Consider the following 11,559-nt stretch of genomic DNA (forward strand, 5'->3'; position numbering starts at 1 on the left):
ACGGGAAAATCCACTCTATCACAGGAATTCGACCAATCCAATCGACCTCCGCTGTACCAGCAATGGAACAACGATTAATCTACCGCGGCAAACAGCTTGAGTTGTGCCAAACGTTATTGGAATGTGGTATACAAAACGACGGTACCCTGCAATTCTTCGGGAGAATGCGAAGCACGCGCCATCCTTACACGTGGAAGCTGATGAGTGACTTGAATTTGGTTAATCATGACCTCTGCAACTGGAATGACAACACAGATATTAATGCTCATTTCGCCCGTATGACTAAGATGCTTAATGATTTTCTTGCAATGACCCCAAAGGATGGCGCAGATGGATCAGAGGAATATCTCCAAATATTTATTCACTCCTCTGTTCCTGCGGCATTGGTAAAACTTTATGTATATCCTTCTGTAACTAAGAAACAAGCTGCTCATGGATGTATTTGTCAATTTATAGATTCATGTAAGACACTTTTCACCAACCCTGTAACTGTATATAGGCTGTTTGCTCCTATTTTGTTCGAGTTCTGTAAGATTCTAAGAGGGGCTGCGGGGGTTGATGATACTTTATATATATTTTGCCGGAGTAGTTTAGTTGAAATGATGAAGTGGTATGTCCATAATGTCAAGTATGAGTTAAGATTGAAGGATGTTTTCCCTTTTGTTCATGAGTTGGCAACAATGTTATCTCATGCTTTAGAGTTGAGTGTGCAATCAACTAAATTTATACAGTTATCAGAGAGTGATGTGCGTGAGTTTATTAAGTTCATGCATCCGGTAAAGTGTGCAATACGGCGTCAAAAAGCATTTGGCAGTCCAGTCAGTTTTCCTTCCTTGATGCAAGATGAAGCAGGAAATGAAGGATCTGAGATTAACGGCGTGCATAGTATTTTTTGTGACTTGGTTGAAAAATCGGAGCTATGTCTAAAGAAAGTGGAAAGCCAGCTGGGTTTGGTAAACATAGAAAGAGGTGAGCCTATTGTACGCTGTTGGTCCCAGTATCTTTTAATTCTAAAGGAGTTAGAAAGAGTTTCGAAGTTGTATAAGAGTTTGAAGGAAATGTTCTGGGAGAAGATGACGCAAAGAAGAGTTGCGTTGTGCTTTACTTTCAAAAAAGTCTACAGATTATCAGTGGATTCTTGAGCACAAGGAAGTAACAAATTTTAAGATAAGGCAACGTTTTGCCTTGAGGATGCTTCGAGAAGGGAGGCAAAAGAATGAGGAGCTTTACGAGATGCTCATTTGCAGGTCTCGTTTGTTTGAAGACTCATTTCAGTATATTGGACATGGGAGCCCTAGCTCGCTGCGAGGCCAGTTATTTATTCAATTTGAGAATGAAGAAGCTACCGGGCCTGGTGTGTTGAGGGAGTGGTTTTTCTTGGTATGTGAAGCCATTTTCAACCCTCAGAATGCTCTATTTGTTTCATGCCCAAATGACGGTAGAAGGTTTTTCCCAAATCCAGGTAAACTTTTGTTGCCTTCATGTACACATGCATGTGACATTTTGTTCTCATTTATCCCTTCTGTCAGTTTTTGGATCTAAAGTTGTCGAGTAAGAAAGATGTTTCTTATCAGATTTTTCCTCAAAAATAGATAAATAGTATGAGATAGAGATTGAATCTTTGTGAGTATGAGTATACGTATTATCTCTCTTTATGTAAACCATGTAAGGTTGCTTGATGTTGCTGTTCATACCCTCATAGCATTCTTTGAGGTTCAACTCTTTCATGAAACCCATGTCTGAGGGTTTTACTGATTCCTTGCTACATAAGTAATTCCAAAGTGCATTAATCTATTTAAAGTAATGGTAAGTGAAATGGAGCTTGTATCATGCCACGGCTGCAGCAGAACAGGGTCTGTACAAAATACATCTTATCATAAAGACTTGAGATAATTCAATGGTACTCCACAGAGGAAGGAAAAAATATACTCTTGGTTTGAACTCAAAGGCATCCTTTTTGGTGTTTCATAAATGACAGTGAAACCATACTAGACTTCATAAGTTCATTTACTGTCCAGCAGAAAAGCTGAGTTTTTCTTTCCTTTCGTTAATTCTTCCAATATTTATTAACTGTCTAGATTAGGATGAATCTTGCACAACTGCATTTATAAGATGGCTGCAAGCTATTCGATACAATTTTTTGATGTTTCACGAAAAGTTATATTATTCTCTCTGTTATAATGCAAAATAACCATCATCTTTGAATTTTGTGCTTGCAGCATCTAAAGTGAACCCCTTGCACCTTGAGTATTTTACCTTCTCTGGGATGATGATTGCGTTGGCCTTGTTGCATAGAGTACAAATAAGCATTGCCTTTGATCGTGTGTTCTTTTTGCAATTATTAGCTGGAGAGGATATTTCGTTTGAAGACTATCAGATCCCTACTTGTACAGTGGCTGCAAGAAGATACTGGAGATGGATACGAAAATGGTGGATGAAGATATCCTAGGCCTAACATTTGTTTGTGAAGACGAACAATTGGGATCCAGGAAAGTGGTGGAGCTTTGCCCTAATGGGAAAAATACGATAGTGAACAGTGAGAATAGGGACAACTATGTTAATCTTCTTGTTAAACACCATTTTGTCACATCAATTGCTCATCAGGTAGCCTATTTTGCTCGTGGTTTTGCTGACATAATTACTGACCGACAGCTCCAAGAATCCTTTTACCGGATCCTAGATCATGAAGACCTTAACAGGATGCTTCATGGGAGTAAAACAGTTGTTTAAGTCGAAGACTGGAAAGAACATACAATTACAGTGGCTACAAAAAAGATGATCTCAAATATCCTGGTTCTGGGAGGTACTTATTTCTCGTCTGCTACTAAGTATGTTTCCAGAGTGTTAACTATTGAGAAGTCTACACCTTTGCTCCTTCAAAGTTATTATCCCACCAGTATTTTCAAAGTTTTGTTTTATTGCTGCAGATAGTTGGAAGTATGTCGGCTGAGCAGAGAAATGTGCTTCTCTTCTTCTGGACTTCAATCAAGTCTCTGCCTGTTGAGGGTTTTGGTGGTCTAGATTCTAAACTTCACATCTACCGAACTTCAGATTCTCATGATTGCTTGCCTTCCTCGCACACATGCTTTTACTTCCTGTGTTTTCCTCCTTATCTGTCTATGGATGTCATGCAAAATCGTCTTAACATAATCACCCAAACTTATGTTGGTTGCAGCTTTGGTGCCGAGTGATGTGCAAATTTTTTTGTTAAACTTGTACATGTGATATGTAATATTCTTCTAAATAGATGTCTTTTGAAACTTTATTAGGTGTCTTCTGCAGCTTAAGCTCACTAGTAAGTATTAGTTGAGTGGCTTAAGCACACTAGTTGCCTAAAGCTAAATTAAATTCAAATAGAGGCCTTAAACTTTTTTCCAAAAATATTATATTTTTTAAGATGTGAATTCTTCTAGCTTTTTGAGATATAAAATGAATAGTTTTCTCATAATTTCGTTTTTCTTCTAATAACTCCTTTTCAATTGATAATATAGTCAATCTATTTAAATTTTACTTGAGACATAGTATTCTAGATATGTCAAACTTTTAATAATTTTTGCTTTTTATATGGAAACTTTACTTTTTTTACAAATAGTATTCAATAAACAAACCAAAATAACCGGTAATCAATATTTTTATTTAAAATAAAAAAAACATGTAGCTTATTGTTATTTTAAAATAATAGGGCCCTTTAATTTGCGGAGATATTACACCTGCCTATTTTAAAGGATTCTTGCGTGAACATGCTATTGGCCAAAAGTGTTTTCAGTTAAATGATTGCATGTACATGTAATGTATAGATATTTGCACAAATATTATATAGGATTAATTACTTGAGTAGATTCCTTTTAAAAAATAATTACTTATTTTAAACATACTCTTTAATTATTACCATTTATAACAACTTTTTTAATTTCTCTCTTTTCTCTGTCTCGCTCTTTCTCCCTTCCTTTCTTTCTTTCTTTCTTTTTTTTCTTTTTGTTATTCATTCTCCCTTCCTTTCTTTTTTGTTGCTCTTTCTCCCTTTCTTACTATTGCTCTTTTTCCTTTTTTTTTCGTAGAGTAGTCAATGATTTTAGACTGAATAAAACTTGTATCAATAATTAATTAGACAAGTAATTTAATCGTAACAAATAAAGAGACATAAGAAACTGCAAAATGAATTAAACTTGAATTAAAAATGTATTACAAACATATTAAAGTTGAATTATTATAAGAGAATCAAACATGAATGCAAAATGTAGCAAACAAAAGAGCATTCTTTGATCTGCATATAAATTGAAAAAAACTTGTATCAATAATGAATTAAACAAGTAATCCAATCGTAACAAATCAACCAATTAATTGCAAAATGAATTAAATTTGTATTCAAAAGTGTATTACACAAATATTAAAGTTGAGTTAGAAGAGAGAATTAAGCATGAATAAAAACATGTAACTAATGAAAGACTAGACATTGACCTATTTAGTAAATTAAACTTGTATCAATAATGAATTAAACAAGTATCCAATAGTAACAAATAAATCAAAAAACTGCAAAATGAATTAAATTTGCATTAAAATTGTATTACACAGTATTAAAGTTGAATAAGAAGAGAGAATTAAGAATGAGTGGAAAACGTAACTGACGAAAGACAAGACAATGATCTCTAGAGTTAATTAAACTTGTATCAATAATGAATTAAAGAAGTATCCAATAGTACCAAATAAATAAAAAAACTGCGAAATGAATTAAATTTGCATTAAAATTGTATTACATAGTATTAAAGTTGAATTAAAAGAGAGAATTAAGAATGAATGAAAAACGTAACTAACGAAAGACATGATAATGATCTATAAACTGAATTAAACTTATAAGTTATATCAATAATGAATTAAATAAGTATCCAATAGTAACAAATAAATAAAAAAACTTCAAAATGAATTAAATTTTAATTAAAATTGTATTATATAGTATTAAAGTTGAATTAGAAGAGATAATTAAGAATGAATTGAAAACGTAACTAACGAAAGACAAGACAATGATCTATAAACTGAATTGAACATATATCATTATTCGTGAATAAAACATGTATTATATGTATCTTATAAATTATTTTGAATTATATAAGAAGATGATATATTTGAAATATGTATTATAAATAAATTGTTCATGATTTTAATTCAATTTTAATACAATTATGAAATAGAGCTAATTCAACTTTAATACAGTTGCAAGAAAATTCCAAACTCTTCGTCTTCTTCAAGTTTTAATTTGAAATTTCTCATAAAATCAATGCTAAAGTTAATGAATCTCCCTTAAATTAAGATATAAACTCCAAAATGTTATTTTCAATAATATGGAAGAACAACTTATACAAACGCATCACACTTTCGTAAAATCCAAATAATGAATTCAAAGCTTGAAGCTTTTTAATGGTCATCAATGGCTTGCTGCTGCAATTTTAGAGATTTGAAATCTCAATTTGCACACACGATTTTCAATTATTTGTAGGAACAACCTATCCAAACTAATCGCAAACAAAAGAGGAGTCAATGATTCGTAGACTACATAAAACTTGTATCAATAATTAATTAGACAAGTAATCTAATCGTAACAAATGAAGAGACATAATAAACTGCCAAATGAATTAAACTTGAATTAAAAATGTATTATACACATATTAAAGTTGAATTAGAAGTGAGTTAAACATGAATGCAAAATGTAGCAAACGAAAGAACATTATAGTAAATTGAATAAAACTTGTATCAACAATGAATTAAACAAGTAATTCAATCATAACAAATCAACCAATAAACTGCAAAATGAATTAACTTGTATTAAAAGTGCATTACATAAATATTAAAGTTAAATTAGAAGAGAGAATTAAGCATGGATAAAAAATGTAACTAATGAAACACAGACAATGGTCTATAGAGTGAATTAAACTTATATCAATAATGAATTAAACAAGTAATCTAATAGTAACAAATAATAAACTACAAAATGAATTAAATTTGTGTTAAAAGTGTATTACATAATATTAAAGTTGAATTAGAAAAGAAAATTAACAATGCAAAATGTAACTAACGAAAGACATGACAATAATCTATAGACTGAATTAAACTTGTATTATTCATGAATAAAATATGTATTATATGTTTCTTATAAATCATTTTGGTTTGTATCTCGAACATTTGTAATATGTATTGTGCCTATGTTATAAATGTATAAATTTGTTACTTAAATTATTTTGGTTGATATCACTAAAAAAGGAGTGAAGTTTGTAATATGTATTATAAATGTATTGTTCATGGTTTTAATACAATTATGAAACATATCTAATACAATTGCGATACAGTTTCATAAACTTCACCTTTTTCGAGTTTCAATCTAATATTTCTCCTAAAATCAATTATAAACTAAACCAAACCCTCTGAAAATTGAGATATAAACTCCAAATGACATTTTCAATTATTTGTACGAACTACCTATCCAAACTAATCACAAATGCGTAAAATTCAAATAATGAATTCAAAATTTGAAGCTTTATAATGACCACCAATGGTGAACTCTTGCTTCTGTAATTTTAGAGATTTAAAATTTCTGTTTGAAAACATGATTTTGTACAAATTTTCGGTCTTTCTATTCCTCTTTTCATCTTGTTTTTGGATAAAAATAGTGAAATATGGGAAAAAACTGATTTGAGGATAGTTATTTAAATGAAAATTTCAAAGAAGAAGAAGAAGAAGAAAAAAGGAGGAAGAAAAATAGTGTCAGAGAAAGAGACGAAGAAGCAGAAGAGTAAAAAGAAGAAGAGGAAAAAGGGCTGAGAAAGAGGCGAAGACTATACAATTTTCTTAATTCCAAAAAAATGTTATATTTAGTTAGAAAAATTATGTTGCCATAGATGGTAAATATTTTTATAACATAGCATATTTATATGATTTACCCTATTATATAATCGGATAAATATGATATATAGCTATGTATAAAAAATGTATATAAATACATGTACCCTATGTATACAATATTTATAAACTCTAGTAGTTCATGATCTTCCCTACACAACCTGATTTTGTAAAATTTTGATCAACTCAAATCTCCTCTAAGCAATTAGATGTAAGAAATGCCATCTATTTTTCTAATTTTTGGATTGAACTTAGTACATGTGATATATAATATTAGGGATAAGGCACAAGTACCCCCCCCCCCCCCCAGACTATGACTGTAACATATCGAAAATTTCTAAGCTAAGACCCGCACCATGCTTTATTTACATGTTAGGTCGTATCGCGTGATTCTTAAATTGCTCATATGAGTAAAGGTCAATTCTTTAGTCTGTGAATGAATTTGGATATGAATTTAAGGTCACAAGAATCCTAAAACCATCAAGTCATAAATCCAAGATACAAAGAGAATCCTTTTGCTGAAGGATTTCCCATGTTCTTCCACACTAAGAACTTCATAAAAAAGTTTCTTTTATCAAGAGCAAGCACCAAGATTCCAAGATCAAAAGTTTCCTCCAAAAAGCTAATGTTCCTCCTCAAGCTTAAGATAAAATCAAGTCTCCACAAAAAATTAAGTCTAATAGCTTCATAATCACGCCCTACATCTCAATTCAGTCAGTAGCAAGTTGAATCTAGGGGTTTTCCCTCAATTCTATGAGATTCCTATGTTATGAGATTGCGGTACTTTATGCATTGAAATTCTTGAATTATTGTTCATGCTTGTATTTCCCATGAACCCTATATATATTGAGTTTTTCTAAAAGTCTTTTGAGTGAATAATTTTCCTTACATTGATATTGGAAACCAAAGTGAGTTCAAGAGAAAAGTTTAAAACCATTATTATTATTTTTTAAAAAGAGTTTAAGGGAACTTAAAAGGTTCAAATGTATCATGTTTATATTGAAAAAGAGAGCACTATTTTCATAAAGTTATAAGAGTTTTCATTTTTTTTTTATATATCGATCTTGGATTTGAAAGATAAGTCCATAAGTATACGTTTTCAATGCAAGTTTTGAACAGAGTCTTTAAACGAAGAATCAAATGATTTCATATGTGCTATTTGATAGTTGAGGAAAAAAAGAAGTATGATTGATGTTTTTGAAAAGTACTTCAGTAATTTAATAGTCCCTTTCTTTGTGAAGGGTGATTAAACAAGGTGAAAGGGTAAAGTAATGTAATAGTCCATTTGTTTGTAAACGGTGATACCTATCGTCCCGTTGGATCCCCTTTTATGCCAATTACAGTTTGTTCGAACAAGCCTTTGGAGTAAGAACTTTGCTCTATCAAATGACTGATCCATAATTGATCCACCTGGCAAGCCCTTGATAATCTCTTTGTTTTGACTACTCAAAGAGCGAAAGAAATATTGTAAGAAAACAACCTTAAATAAATCATGCCTTGGTCACCTAACAACCCTTTGTTTAAATCTTAACCAAACTTCATAAAGTGGTTCTTTCGGGTTTTGCTGAAAGTTTTTGATTTCATCTCTGAACTCAACTTCAAGAGAAATGGAAAAATATCTCTTAAGAAAAGCAGCCTTCAGTTCCACCCAAGTGGTGATTGACCCTCGGGGTCTCCAAGCCATGTGGTAGCGTCTCCAGTTTATGAGAAAGGAATCAATCTCAATCGAACCAATTCTTGTCTTATACTCCCATTTTAAAACCACTTTGCCTCCTAATAGCTCTTCATTTTAAGAAAATGAAGCATTTGACTTGTCACTTGAAATACGACATCTCCTACCTCCGGTGGTAGGCAAATTGATTTGACCACACCTATCTCCATGGGTGCTTCATTTTCAGTGAATTCATTTGCGAACTCAACATCACCAACAATTTATTTGTCATCCTCTTGATTCATCTTGTCCTGTTTTTGGCAACCAGCAACACAAATAAAAAGTAACAAGAACACAAAAATGCACACAAGTTCAAATTTTAAAAATCAATAAAAGACTATCGTTAACCAATCTGCAGCAATGATGCCATATAAACACTCAATTGTGTCTCATATTTTAGAGTGTAGACGGTTGTACGAAATACAATTACGCAACTTATGAGGTCGGAGTCAAACCACAAGGATTGGTAGATGTGACTCTTCTTCAAGTGATTTCTCTATTTGAACAAATTAGCAAATTGAGTTGTCAATAATTGGAGTGTTTAGATAACAACTAAAAATTCATCAAAATTAAGGAAAAAATTAGGGAGTCAACAAAAATAAGATCTAAAAAGATTGGAAAGTACAAAGGGAGTGTGCATAGTTATTGGGGTATATTTTTCTTCAGTTAAAATGACTAGGAATTAATGGAGATGGAGTTACAAATCCTAACCCCAAAATAAGATAGGTCTCTTACATTGTACCATAGATGTTTGTTGAAGTGGGAAAACATCTAATGTGAAAAAAGAAGACAAATGTGTGTGTGTGTGCGGGGGGGGGGGGGGGGGGGGGGTAGTTGGAAATAAGAAAATGGATTTATTTTATTTTTTACTTAATGTTTAAAAGTTATTTTCGTTTTCTTTTTGGAATAATACGAATTAACACCCACATGCCATTTTTAGTTGGCTTTTTTTGCCTTAACATTATCGTGAGAATTTTACATGTTTTCTTGGCATGTTGTTTGAGTAAACATCGAGTGTTCAATACAACCCAAAACTTTAAAACTCGTAAACAAATATAATCTAAAGAAGATAAAAAATAGCATGGAAAATATTTTTCATAAGGAAGAAAATTTGAGCCAACTGAATACAAAGTGTTTTCTTAAAGAAATTATTCTCCTCAAGTACCCGAGGTTAATGAAATTATCCCCTTCCTCCTGGATAGAATGGTCTTACGCATCGGTGTTTCAGTACCTAATTAAAATCATGTGAACCACTCAACGACAGTAACGAACACTCGAATTTATTTTTACAGAAGAAGTTAAGAAATACATATTGGAAAATGATAGAAACCCCCTCTATTTATAGACAACAAAGGGTAGTATGAACATGTGTTTATGGTACCTTATCGGAAAGGTCACAACCCTTTAGAAAAGTCACAACCTTTCAGAAAATATCACAATCTTTCGGAAAAGTCACAACCCTTCAGAAAAGTTACAATGCTTCGGTAAAGTCGCAACTCTTAAGAAAAGTCGCAACTCTTAAGAAAAGTCACAACCCTTCGGAAAAGTCACAGCTCTTCAGAAAAGTTACAACTCTTTAGAAAAGTCACAACCCTTCATTTTCCATTACACCTTTTAAAACCTAATAATTACAATTATTTAATTATAAATTATTTAGTTACAACAAAGTATTCTAAAAATGGATTACAAGAATCTGAATTGAATTCTACCTGTCAAAAATAGTGTAAATTTAATTCTACCTCTCAAAAATAGTGTGTAAAAGAAGACAAGTTTAATTTTCTCACCAATTCAAGAGACTAGCATATATATATTTGCCTTCTCCGCTGATTGTGTTATTCAAGTGCTATTTAGTCTTCACTTTACTTTCTCCATCTATTGTGTTCAATACTCAACCAGAACAAAAGTCCATCTTCAACGAAATAAAGTTACGAGGTTTAGACTTATATATATATATATATATATATATATATATATATATATATAATCTTGATAATTTTTTTCTTTTTTTGTCTAATGATTGTTGTTTATTTTTTGCTATTTCCTGAATGTAAATTCTAGTAGATCTAGATTGAAAGATAGGAGATCGATCATTTTAAATTTGACCAAATTAAAATAATAATAATAATAATAATAATATATATGGTCGGAATAAATTTAACTTGTGATAGATCTAAAGGTAGAGACCGCTTTTAATAAATTCTTTTGATAGAGAAGTTTTTAATATTGATTTTCCCCAAAATTCTTGATTTGTTTAGAAATAAATTTAAATTTGATATGAAATTTTCATCAGTGATTCAATGAATTTAATAAGTCTTGAAATATTCACGATTACAACAGATTGAAACACATAATCTTAATTCTTTTTGATGGATCTATGATTTTCATAATTGGTTTCTCTCTTTGTCTAACCATTTGTTTTTATTTTTTTTATTTCAAGGATGAAAGTTGTAACAAATATGAGTTAGAATAGAGGAGATCAATCAGCTTAGGTTTGATCATATTAAAACATAGATAATTATTGCTATGAGTGAAATTAATTTATTTTGTGACATATTTAGAGGTTGAGGACGCCTTGAACAATCTTCATAGAAACATAAACTTTAAAAATTATTTAGTTTCAAAAAATCAACTTGTTTAGAAAGAAATTTTAATTTAGGGTGAAACTTTTTATCACTTATTAAATGAATTTGCTGAATCTTTTGAAATGAATTGTCACAAAAATCATTGATCTTGTTACTTCATGATATGTTTGATGGACAAATATTTTTTAGTTTGACGGTTTTGGGGTATTCTAGTACTTTGATTAAGTTAATAAAATGTTACTTGACACAGGAACATAAATTACTAGCGAGCTAGTAGTTTTCATTTTTTTTTCTTTAAAACATTCTCCATTAATACTTCACACAATGTTTCCGTATAACAAAAGATCTAATCAAATGTTTCATATTTCGTACTAGAAT

General features: G+C 31.1%; 1 pseudogene; it reads left to right on the top strand.

The window, feature by feature from the left end:
- The window catches only part of LOC125813061 (E3 ubiquitin-protein ligase UPL5-like), a 63,704-nt pseudogene extending 60,513 nt beyond the window's left edge, over positions 1-3,191 (top strand).
- The last annotated feature ends 8,368 nt before the right edge of the window (positions 3,192-11,559 follow it).

This window comes from Solanum verrucosum, unplaced genomic scaffold (genome assembly GCF_900185275.1).
Source record: "Solanum verrucosum unplaced genomic scaffold, falcon-dt-bn FXZP01000090.1, whole genome shotgun sequence".
NCBI classification, from domain to species: Eukaryota; Viridiplantae; Streptophyta; class Magnoliopsida; order Solanales; family Solanaceae; genus Solanum; species Solanum verrucosum.